At 41.6% G+C, this 12,084-nt stretch overlaps 1 protein-coding gene across 3 annotated transcripts in view; it reads left to right on the forward strand.

Annotated features, from left to right (window-relative positions):
* The window catches only part of LRRTM4 (leucine rich repeat transmembrane neuronal 4), a 342,097-nt gene that overhangs the window by 102,053 nt on the left and 227,960 nt on the right, over positions 1 to 12,084 (forward strand). For all 3 annotated transcript variants that reach the window (XR_003926398.2, XM_030035903.2, XM_030035904.1), the window contains one exon: positions 4,884 to 5,027. The gene's annotated coding sequence lies outside the window, so the exon portion shown is untranslated. The remainder of the gene's footprint in view (positions 1 to 4,883; positions 5,028 to 12,084) is intronic.

Below are 12,084 nucleotides of genomic sequence, written 5' to 3' on the forward strand. Positions count from 1 at the left end.
TGAAATTGTACAGACAATTACCCACCATTTTTGAATAACAAAGCATTTCCTCTGACAAACATGTAGATAACAGGGGTGACCATTGCTGGTACTTTCACTCCCTTTTCTGGCTAATATGTTTTATTTTTTAAATGGCTTTATCCCCATTTTTCTGTACTTTTTAGATTGTTGTATGGTTTGGATTTCTACTATTTAGTGATTAAATGGTTACTTCTGATAATTTACACTACTTTACTCTTCTGTCATATAATCATAGAATGGTTTGGGTTGGGAGGGACCTTAAAGACCATCTAGTTCCAGCCCCCTGCCATGGGCAGGGACACCTTCCACCAGCCCAGGTTGCTCAAAGCCCCGTCCAACCTGGCTTTGGACACTGCCAGGGATGGGGCAGCCACAACCTCCCCGGGCAACCTGTTCTGGGGCCTCACCACCCTCACCGGGAAGAACTTCTTCCTTACATCTAACCTAAATCTCCCCTCTTTCAGTTTAAAGCCATTACCCCTTGTCCTACCACTACACGCCCTTGTAAAAAGTCCCCCTCCGGCTTCCTTGTAGGCCTCCTTTAGGTACTAGAAGGCTGACTCAGGTCTCTCCGGAGCCTTCTCTTCTCCAGGCTGAACAACCCCAACTCCCTCAGCCCATCTTCATAGAAGAGGTGCTCCAGCCCTCTGATCATCATGGTGTGCCTCCTCTGGACTCGCTCCAACAGGTCCATGTCCTTCTTGTGTTGGGAGCCCCAGAGCTGGACGCAGGACTGCGGGGGGGTCTCACGAGAGCGGAGTAGAGGGGCAGAATCCCCTCCCTCGACCTGCTGGCCATGCTGCTTTTGATGCAGCCCAGGATACGGTCGGTAAGTGAACAGGAGAGGGACGCAGGGTGTGCTCTCCAGGCAGAGTGCTTCAGCGTTCTGTCCCAGAGGATTTTGATGAAGATTTTCTTGCGCATGGGCCTTCTAAAGGAATAGCATATGTAGTAAAAACCTAACACCTAGTGAAAGGCTGCCAGCAGCTGTTGATGTTTTAAGTGGCTCCTGTGTCCAGGCAGCTGTCCCAACCCAAACTTGCCTAATACAGGAAAAATTGGTAGGGTCAAATCAATAGGCAGTCTTGCTGCGAGTTCTAGATAAATGCTTGCAACACATAGCCTATGATTTGTTTTGTACAGTTACAGATCTCTAAGAAGGCTTTACCAGAAAGCACCTGCAAGTGGGGGCAATGGTTCTGATGCCCCTGCTGCCATGGGGGCAATAGTTATGATGGCACACCCACAGAATTGTGACTCCAGGTCGGGAATAAGCAGCAGGAGTAGATGAGCTTCTTCATGCCAATGCCCTTAGCAATGAGAGTGAGAAACACTAGAAAGCCTGTGCTGAAACAGGTGGAGTTATTTCTAAACAGAGTGCGTGTTTCCACTGCTTTTTTTAAGCCATGGGGAGGGCAGGATTTGCACATGAGCTGCTTTGGATTTACTCCTAGATAACTCAAGTCAGAATTTGGCCCAAGTTGCGTTCAAGTGCATTTCCTATATGATGGCAGCATTCAGAAATGAAGATTAGTGGTTCTGTAAATCAGCTGTAGGTTTTATTTTCATTTTTGTTCTGAAAACATTCAGGGGGCTTGCAGTAAGTGCCCATGTATTAATGTAGCATTGTAAATTATCTTCAAGTTGGAAAAAAAGCTACATTAAGTATCTCTCCTATACAATGTGTTCAGTTGTTTATTCCAAGTGTAATCTGTGCTTGTACAAGAGGCTTCTTTGGTAACTACTCTGAGGAAGTAAGGCTTGATTTTGTGAGGTGCTGAGTGCCCTTGATGTCAATTGGTTTTAAGGATGCTCAGCCTCTGGAAAGGGTGCTCTGGACAAGGCTTTAACCTCGCTGATAATAGCTGTAGTAATGAGAAGTGGCAAGGCAAAATTTTCCTGTTGGTGCACTTGGTATTTCTTTCACATTTCATGCCTCCTGTGGGAGCTTTCTCAGCCTTTTTTCATGTCCCTGTTCGTAATGACTCAAGCGCTCAAAATAAGTTTTTCATAAGGAAATTGGAGAGAAGCTTCGTCTTTTAGGACTTGCTTGTCATATAAGGTCCTTAGGTTAAACTTGTTTATATTTAACTAGCTTAGGGTAGGGCAGTCTTATTGGAGGAATATTGAAGCTAGAAATTACAGCCTTTGTTAACATAATGCTCCAGAAGGGTTCCAAATAGTATTTTCCCAATGACTAATACAAATGGTCCAATTGTTCTGGATCCTCTTTTTCAGCAGCTGGTAATAGTAACTCCTTTGGGAAACGATGTAACAGATAAAGGATAATTCTCTCCACTAGGAAATATTCCTTCTAGCACCCATTAATAAGAGGTTGATGTACATAAGATGATTTAGCCCCCTTTCAAAACACTTGGATATTGTTTTGCTCCTTATTAATTTGAAGGCGTTGATAATCACTATAAAGTTCCATACCTTTTAAAAAAAAAAACAAACAAACAAACCCTCCATGTGCAGGTTCATGAGAGCCTATGGCAATAAATTTCACTAGTTAGTAGTTTTAAATAAGAAAGAACATCAAATCATAGAATTGTTTCGGTTTGAACAGACCTTTACTGTCATCGAGTCCAACCGTTAACCTAGCACTGCCAAGTCCACCACTAAACCATGTCCCTAAGCGCCACACCTACACATCTTTTGAATACCTCCAGGGATGGTGACTCCACCACTTCCCTGGGCAGCCTGTTCCAATGTCTGACAACCCTTTCGGTAAAGAAATTTTTCCTAATATCCAATCTAAACCTCCCCTGGCGCAACTTGAGGCCATTTCCTCTTGTCCTATCTCCAGCCACCTGACAGAAGGGACCAGCACCCACCTCGCTACAACCTCCTTTCAGGTAGTTGTAGAGATCGATAAGGTCTCCCCTCAGCCTCCTTTTCTCCAGACTAAACAACCCCAGTCCCCTCAGCCGCTCCTCATAAGACTTGTGCTCCAGGCCCCTCACCAGCTTGGTTGCCCTTCTCTGGACACGCTCCAGCACCTCAGTGTCTTTCCTGTAGCGAGGGGCCCAAAACTGAACACGGTACTCGAGGTGCGGCCTCACTGGTACAGGGGAACAATCACCTCCCTGCTCCTGCTGGCCACACTATGAAAGATACATTTCCAAAACCTGCTGAATGATACTTTCCCAGGTGAATCCCTGAGTTGAGACAGGATTTTGTGGGTTATTTGTTGTAAGAATGATTGGGTTTTTTTCCTCTGAAACTCTTTTGTTTCCTTTTTTCCTTGTTGAAAATGTATAAATAGTTAAATATTTTAACTCTACGTGATGCTACTGTGTATTGCACTGATCAGTTCTGTTTCCTATTTTTCTGTGGTAGGAACAAGTTTGTTTATGTCCACCTCTTGCTTTTTTTTCTTATTAGCTCCTCAAACAATGCTATCTTGTAATCTGTCTGCACAGTAGCTGGTACCCTTTTCCATGATGGTGACTTCTAAATGCCATTGCAATATAAACAATAAATAATATTATATTTAAATAACAATCATATAGATAGCAATGTACAGAAAAAGTACTCTGCAGCCTGGTGTGCTTTCATACCCTCAGTGAGGTTTTGCTTTGGGTTGAAGCCTCTAGGCTGCACTGCAGTCTATGGAAAAAATGAATAGCACCATTCTTCCGTAGTGAGAAAAATTTCTAGTAGGACACTTACAAGTGCTGTGAATGCATGAAAATTAGTGATGATAAGGCCTCATCTTTGTTAGCTTTGATCAGCAGGTATACCTGCCATGATGACATCAATGGGTACAGAGAAAGCAGGATCAGAAAGTTTTCATACCACAAAACCTTCAGCTGTCATTCCACTCCGCTGTACAAGAAGGGAGGAGAAGTTAATGATGCAGGAAAAATGACCAGCAGCAGCAGCTGGATCCCAGTGGCTTCTGCTAGTGTTTTTCAGAAGGGGAACAGCTACAGGCTGCCATTCTCAGTCTTTTCCTGTGGAAATCAAGGAATGAAAAAGGAAATTACCTTTGCACAGATTCTGAATGCATAAAAGAAACAGATTTCATACTATGGCTGGTGCTTGGAAGTGCATTTGTGGGATAATACTAATAGAAGCCTTCACTGGCTTACAGTTGGACTCGATGATCTTAAAAGGTTTTTCCAACCTAAATGATTCTATGACTGGGGTCCCTGCACCCGCACTAGGACTTAAGCAGGGGCAAGCTTGTAGAAATACGTCTTTTTTGGGCAAATCATGCTTAGTAGCCTGCCTTTCTGTCTTGCCTTTTAAGCACAGTTCCACAAACTGCCCGCAGTGTGAATGTACTATACTGACGCTTACATACAATTTCAATATATAGTTAGATAGAGGCCAGTATTTTCCCACTCTTATTCATCTTGGTGAGAAAACAACTTGGTGGTAATGTCTGTGGAGTTTATAGTCAATGCAAGTACTTACAGTAGGTGTCTACCCTCTTGATCACCTGGGTCATGAATCTGCTTAAGTAGATTGGAAACTTCCTATGAACAGGGTTTGAGGAGCATAAGAAGTAGGGTGACAAGGGAAAAAATTTAAGAAAGCCTTACTGAATTCCTGAACAAATGAAAACCATAGTGAGGATTAATGCTTATGGTATTCCAGGTTGTATATATCAGATGGAATAAACACTGATTTTAAAAAATCCTATTTTGGGGCTACTTCCTGTTTTGAATATACTTGCGTAGAGATCCAATTAAATATCAAATTAAAATCAGTTGGAATCTTTCACTTAAATGAGAATTAACCGTTGACAGTAACTGAAGCATTCATTTGTTGTTTATTTACCCATCGGGTCATTCAGAGTTCTGGAAGAATGAAACTTACTGAGTGCTGAGCGTTTTCTTTTTCCATTTCAGGTTCCAGTTGTGGGTACTTCACATTTGAAAGCCTACCCTTTCATGTGAGAGCATCATATGAGGAACTTCAGTCCTGATTTACAGAGTTGTTTACTTGCTGAACATGCTGACTGATGCCTGATAGTATTATACAAAAGCACTAAGGTATGTATCTAACTCACCCTAAAAGTTTGGGGTGCTTAGTTTCTTTTTATAGAGTAATTGATGCTGGAAGGGACTTCTGGACATCTGTAGTCCAGCCCCTCCTGTTCAAAGCAGTTCAACTAGACCAGGTTACTTCAGCCCATGTCCAGTCTGGTTTTGAATATTTCCAAGGGTAGAGATCCCACAGCCTCTGTGAGCAACTTATTCTAGTATGTGACCACCCCATGATGAAAACATCCTTCCTTCCATCTAGTTGCTATTTCCTGTCCTGTGACTTGTATTCATTACCTCTTGTTCTATTGCTGTTCACCTCCTTTTTCTGTGGCTCATGGGCGGTATGGCTTTTAACCTACAGTATTTAATGTAGTCCAGGATTAGGGAACTTGACTGTATCCTGCAGGGATTTTTTTTTGTTTGGTCGCAACTTGAGAGCTTGGTTGAACTACAAGAAGGATAGTTGTGGATAAGCCAGGGATGGAATCTGACAAGGTGCCAGTTCAGTTCAAAGTCTGGTACAGGTATTTTGTGAGACTTTGGGCATGTTAATCCTTTGAAGTTTCAGTTCTTCATCTGTCAGATGGGGAGACAGTCGTGTTCCCTCTGCGTCTCTGTTTAGCTGCCAAGTTCTCTGTTAACTGTATGCATGACACCATGCATACAGGTGGGGGAACAATGATGCTGATTGTATATGCTGCATTAAAATCGACAATACTTCAATATTGGAGAAACACATTCAGGAATCCAGAAAAGGTTTTATTGTGTGCTGGTTTTAATATACCAGCCAAATGGCAGTGGTCATGAATTTGTTGACAATTAAACACTTAGCATATGAAGAGTTGAAGGTAAGAACTTGGATGTATACACTTCCATCAATAATTCACAGGACATTACAGCCTCAGTGTCAGAAATTGTACCTCTGCACAGGATGACAGTATATTAATAAAGTTGCTCCAGCCATTACACTCCAATTGGTAATTTATTCATAGTTTACTAGCAGTGGGGAGAGAGGGGGAAAGGAAAAGCCAAGGTCTGAGTTCAGTAGCACTTGAAACAAAGAAGCACGCTAGCTTTATTTGCAGCATTTGCTTTCTAAGTTGTGTATCTGTTTCAGCCTTGGTGAATGAGACCAGATTAAAAGGAAGCAAGTGAATACAGCCCAGATAAATTGACTCGAAGTAGGCCTTATCACCAAATCATTCCACTGGAGCTGAATGTTAACAAAAGTAAGGCAATCATGTGTTCAAGATGATACAGTGAAACATGTTCTCATTTCCCTAAAAACCCACCCTAAGTTCGTAGCGTTTAATCCTGTGATTTGAATTGTTATTGTTGGCTGGTTCACATATCTGTACTGAAAGGTGTCATCCCTACAGAAATGCTCACCGTGAGTTAAAATGTATTAATGAGATAAAGATATGCCAAAATACTGACCCGTTATGCTAGCTGCTGTATAAGCAGAGAAGCAAGATGTGGTGATTTCTTGTGTGCCTTTATTAACCAGTGTATTCTTGAAAAGTTTTACTAGTTAGGAAACATGGGCGAAGGACATGATTTTTTAAATCCGTTTAGCTGTGCTAGTACGCCTCCTGGAGAGGATGGCTCTGTCATCAAAGAGGCAGGGTGTCATCTTTACAGGATTGTGACAACCCTTCATAGCAGAAAAACCCAGAAGGTTTAGGAGTCTTTGTGGGTCAGAAACTGCAGAAGCAGATATTGGATGGATTTGGCTCTTGCTGTCACTCAAGTATAAAAGAGTTGATTACTTTGGAGAACTGAAATGTGTGCATGAACACACCCTCTCTGTCTGTCCCTGTCCTCCTGCACCTGCTTCTGGGCTCACCCCCAACGCTCAGTTTTCCAGGGAACCCTCCTAAAACTATTTAGGTAGGCAGTGTCCGGTTTCCCTTTTGTCCTTAACTGGCACTCATTTGCAGATATGTTGCAAAACTCAATATAGACACCTTAGAAATCAGAAAGTTGTGCCCCCCTAATTATTGTTTTGCCTGTAAAATTGCATTGAAGGAAGTTGTCTTTTGAAAGGCTTGCCCATTAACTTTATACAGATGTCTGCAGTCCTCCTCATTTCAGCAGCATTGTGCAAAGTACATGTTAAGCAAAATTTGATGTGCAAGTTACTTCATGAAATACATACGCCCATTTACATACGTAAAGACTCCTGTTTATCTGTGTATGTACATTACTCGTACACACCAAATGTGGACACATCTGTTTCATTCAAAATGTGCCGGATTAGCTTGGAGAATTTATACACATTTTTAGCCTATAGAATTGTCAAGTTCATTTTGAATGCAGTGACTTGACGATCTTTACTTGAAAGCTAAACAGGCTAATTGGAGCTGTCAATAACTTCCATTGGCGATAATGCTAAGTAGCTGGAAAGAGTGACTGATGGGAGAGTGCTGTAGCTGAGGCCAAAGAGGGCAAAACATGTGGCATTATAGGAGAACAAGATCCCACATGTCTGTGCAAGATCTTATATGAGTGGGCTGTGTGTAGTGGTGTCCCTGCTGAGGGCATGAACAAAGTCTTCCCTCTATCCTCAGTGCTGGGAAACATAAACATTTTAGTGTGTGAAGTACTTTGCACTTTTGGAAGCAATGATGCATCCATGATAAGATCTTCTATTCAGCAGTCTCCTTGGACTCACAGCGTAGAGTGAGATTCCCTTTAATGAGTGGGCAATTGCGACAGCCCCTGCCTGATAATGGGCAACTCCTCACCCTGAATCCCAGAGCTGGGAAGAAATTTGCTTAAAGATGCAGTTCCCGATAACATGGACATGACTTGTACCTCTAACAGTCTCTTAATGAAGTGTGTAGTCAGTCCCGTGTTGAGTAATTGTCCAGCTGGAATGGTCTCTTACTTCTTGTTATCTTTAATTAAATATCTCTCTGCCTCAGTAGCACTTGGGGATTACAGGTAGGCTTCTACCTTCTCCAGAAAAACAGTGCCAGCATTTTGTTTTCCACTTTGTCCAGTGGACCACGCACCCAGCTAACATGGAGGGTAGTTGAACTGTTGTGGTTGCAACCATCTTTTCAGTTCAGTCTCCCAAATGTTGACGAGCAGTAAACATCTTAATCATCTTTTGGCTATATCATGCTGCCAGTGAATTCTGATATATGATCATGCAAACTATGTGTTAGAGGCATAAACTAAGGAACTGGCATTTGGATAGAAAAACAGGGCTTGCATCTGAGGAGGAGTTATGCTCTAGTTAATCTTAGGATATGCAGTATTTGTATTGTTGGGCTGCCTGTTTATTTTTAGATTGGGTTTGCTAAGGCTGTTAGATGCTTTAAAAGCAATTAGAGCTGAGATTAGACATTTGTCACAAACCAGATAATTTTATAAATAAAAATAGTTACTAAAGTCTGAGAAAAATTTAAATAAAACCTTAATTAAATGAATAGGAAATGCATCGTGGTGAAGATGATATGCCTGTGAGAATAATGGTTGAAAAAAGCTCAAGACATCTAAAACCAGTATTTGGGCTAGTGTGGAGTCCAGCTTGTCCTGGAGTGTTATCTGCCATCTTGGATGAGATGCAAAGGCTGAAGCTGGGATCACCGCAGCTGAGACAGTCTGATTCTATGCTTTGAGTCATATCAGCCTTCCTAGTTATACTAAAAAGCAAAAATATTTTAGTTAGAGGCTGTATCGGAGTTGTGTCTTTGGTTGCACATTGGGGGAGCTGTCGTACGCATCGGCAGGTAACATTAGCACCTGATAAAAAAGGAGATGTTGGGAGTAAAGGCTTATGTGTGGCTGTTGTGGCTGATGTAAGGTTGAAGTTGGTCAGGGGAAGACACTGATGCAGGGCTCAAGCTGAATACAGACTCTTCTGAAGAGCTCTGACTCTTAGAACTCTTTAGCAGTGCGGATTGTTATACACAACGGCAACTTGCACAGGAATTGGGTGGCTCTGCTAGCCTTTGTGGATTTCAAATAAAGGCCACTCGTCTTTATGAAATGGAGGTCATCGCAGAAATTATGGGTCTGTTGTGGAAATATTTCGGGGAGGATTCTTGTTTTATATTCTGTCTGGATGACTGTAACTGTTCTTTTTGTGCCTGAAACCTCTAAATCTATCCAAGAAGTCTAAATGATTTTGTAAAGCCTTGAAAATGCAACTCAAATACAACCTAATGGCTGAGTAGATCAAGGGGAAACATAAAGTGCTATTTGCTGTCTGAGTCGTGAGCGTTGTAAACGTGGATCTGGCAATACCTTGGACAGGCCCAAGCACCTCTTAAGTTTGCTTATTTTTTCTCATGTCTTTATCACTAAGGAGTATTTTGAATAGACTGTGCAGGAGCAGTGCAAACCTTAGAGATCTCCGTAGGCAGAAAATAAGAAATTGGCCAAAGAGCATTAGCTCATTTCCTTTCCAGCAGTAGTTCTACCACCAATGCTACTAGGAGAAGTTATTCAAGGCTGTAAATCTCCAGTAGCTGAACAGCTGGTACTACAGGAAATTACAGGTATGTTCTTCTCTTCCTGATAGGCAGGTTGAGAGGGTTGTTGGTGTTGATACATTTTGCAAAGTGGACATGCCATGTAAATACTAGTTATTGTTGTTAATTTTTAAGTATTTGTGCATGGAAACAAACTGGTAGGCTGAAAGGCTCAAGACTAAAATTTCAAGCATAATTGACTGTATGTGTGTGTGTGTATATATGTACACACTTGACATATATGATCACAACTGTTGATACTGATCAAAAACTTAATTAGACATGTACAGATCCATTGTCCTGGAAGAGAAACTATAGATCCCATGACACACAAACTTATTAGTATGGATAATTTATCTAGGTAACTCTTGGTCAGGTGGCAGGAAACTTTGCCAGTTGGATGAAGATCAACATAGCACTTAGAACATTTCAGGTTTCTCTGAGCTGCGTGCAGAGACCTCGTACCTCTCGCCACTCTAAAGAAATGGATCAAAACCACAAACAGGCGTTTTCATCCTCCTTTCTTCTATGAGGTTTTATTTAGACTGATTAAAACTTTCCCATTTCTTTTTCTTTGGTAAATGTTCAAGTGGTTTTGTTTTCTGTTTTATCAGAAAATGTGAAAAAAAAAAGGGGGGGGGGCACATTTATGCTGTAGAGTGAAAGCTCACTTGGTTTTAGCTCAGGTACTAGAGTTTTCTGGTTTGGAATTTGTGAAATTTTCCATTACAGTATCACAGGATTTTGATGAAAACAAAATTATTTAAAACTTTTTTGTAGGAACGTGGGGCTTTTGAGTCTCAGTAAGTATATGGCAGTAGGACAGCTTATGACAATGCTGCTTCAGCTCTCGTAGGATCAAAGGATCCAGGAAAAGACATCCCCTGAAAATGGGTACAGTTTCTTTAGACATCTCTCTCCTGAGTTCACTCTCAGATCTGGCAAAGTTTCAAATGGACTCTTCCTGGAGAATTATCAATACAAGGTGTAATAACTGCACACTTTAGCTTTTACCTTTATTAGGAAATTATATCATGAATAAATATGAATGCTAGCTGAAGTGATACTGACTGTAATGCAGATGTAGTTAATAGAGATATGGAAAAAAGTACTTTCAACATCATTTATGATAATTAAGTTCTGAATCTTGTTTGAGGGATGTGTGTGTATTGCTAGCCAATTCAGAACAAAAATAGTGATTAATTATAATATTTTTCTTACGGAAATCGATCTCTGATCTATAGATAGCGATGAATTCTCATAACAGGACAAACAAAACCAGATTTTTTTTATTCAGAAGCTTTGGGATGTTGCAGTCTGGATGCAGATATAGGGGACAAAAAGTTGGCTTCTATGGATTGCTTTGTGGGTTTTGGGGTTTTTTTTGAATAGGGTTGAACTACTTTGCCCATTCTGTGTCCCAACCTTTTTGCTCTGATGGAGATCATGCAGGGGACCAGGTACTGGGGCTGGGCAGGGGTGACTTCATTTGGAATGGATTGCAGGGGAAAACAATGGTGTTTTTATCTGAGCCAGGAATAAGGAACTAAAATAAAAGGCTCAGAATCTGACCTTGAGTTTCGTGCAATTTTCATTTTTGTTATAGAGTAGAATTATGAGTAGTAGTACACAGAAACCTCAAGGGATGTGGGCTGTAAAATGCTGAGCAGGGTACTCTAGTCATAATGAGAAATATTTAAAAAATATTTTAAAAAATAAATAACTCATAATGGTTAGCTCCTGACAGACTTGATAAAAAGTACTTCCACCATTTTGGCATCTAAACTGAAGATTTGGGTGGGGAATTGTTTTCAAAATACCTGATGTCTATGTAGCACAGGGAGAGGAGGGAGCAGCTGGCCAGACAGCACAACTACATAAGCTTTAGGAACCCAGGTTAAAAATGTTAGGGATCAGCACAGTGCTGCCCTCTGAGAAGCCTGAGTTTGCTTTGAAACCACAAATGGTACATTTGGGGGTGGGGGGAACTCCCCTGAGGCTTGTATTCTCTGCTGCTTCTGGTTAATGGGGCTAACCAGCGCTAAGTTGAAGGAGCGCTGTGTGGTATTGCACTTGCTCCGCATCCCTTTGACATCTTTCTGTTGAACGGGGTGAGAATTAATTCAAGCCCTTAGTAAGCTAGCCAGACAAATAGCAGGAGGTGAAACGCTGTAGAAACGTCGTACCCTAGATCCCACCGCAAGGTCTGTGGCTGAAGTCTGCTGAAATCTAGACCGGCACTCTTGGCTGTCAGAAGTCACCGCTTCTGACTGGGGGAGAGCTGGGGGAGGAGAGGAGTTGAGAAGAAAAAAAGGTGTCACTAATTCTGCAGCTGCAGTTCTGCATTGCTTATCAAACTCAGTATTTTTCTGACTAAAAGGCACTTAGATTAAAAAAGAACCACCAACCTGTTTTCAGTATGTTTACCTTTGGATTTAATGCATGCAATTAAATGCCTTTTGCGTGGATGATCACTTTGTACGTCTCCTGCCCCCCCCCCCCCCCCCCCCCCCACTTTCACTTTTAATCTGCAAACATTCCTTTTCCTGTTCTCACCCTGTGAATACAGGAAAAGAAAA

This window comes from Aquila chrysaetos, chromosome 13 (assembly GCF_900496995.4).
Source record: "Aquila chrysaetos chrysaetos chromosome 13, bAquChr1.4, whole genome shotgun sequence".
Classification (NCBI taxonomy): Eukaryota; Metazoa; Chordata; class Aves; order Accipitriformes; family Accipitridae; genus Aquila; species Aquila chrysaetos.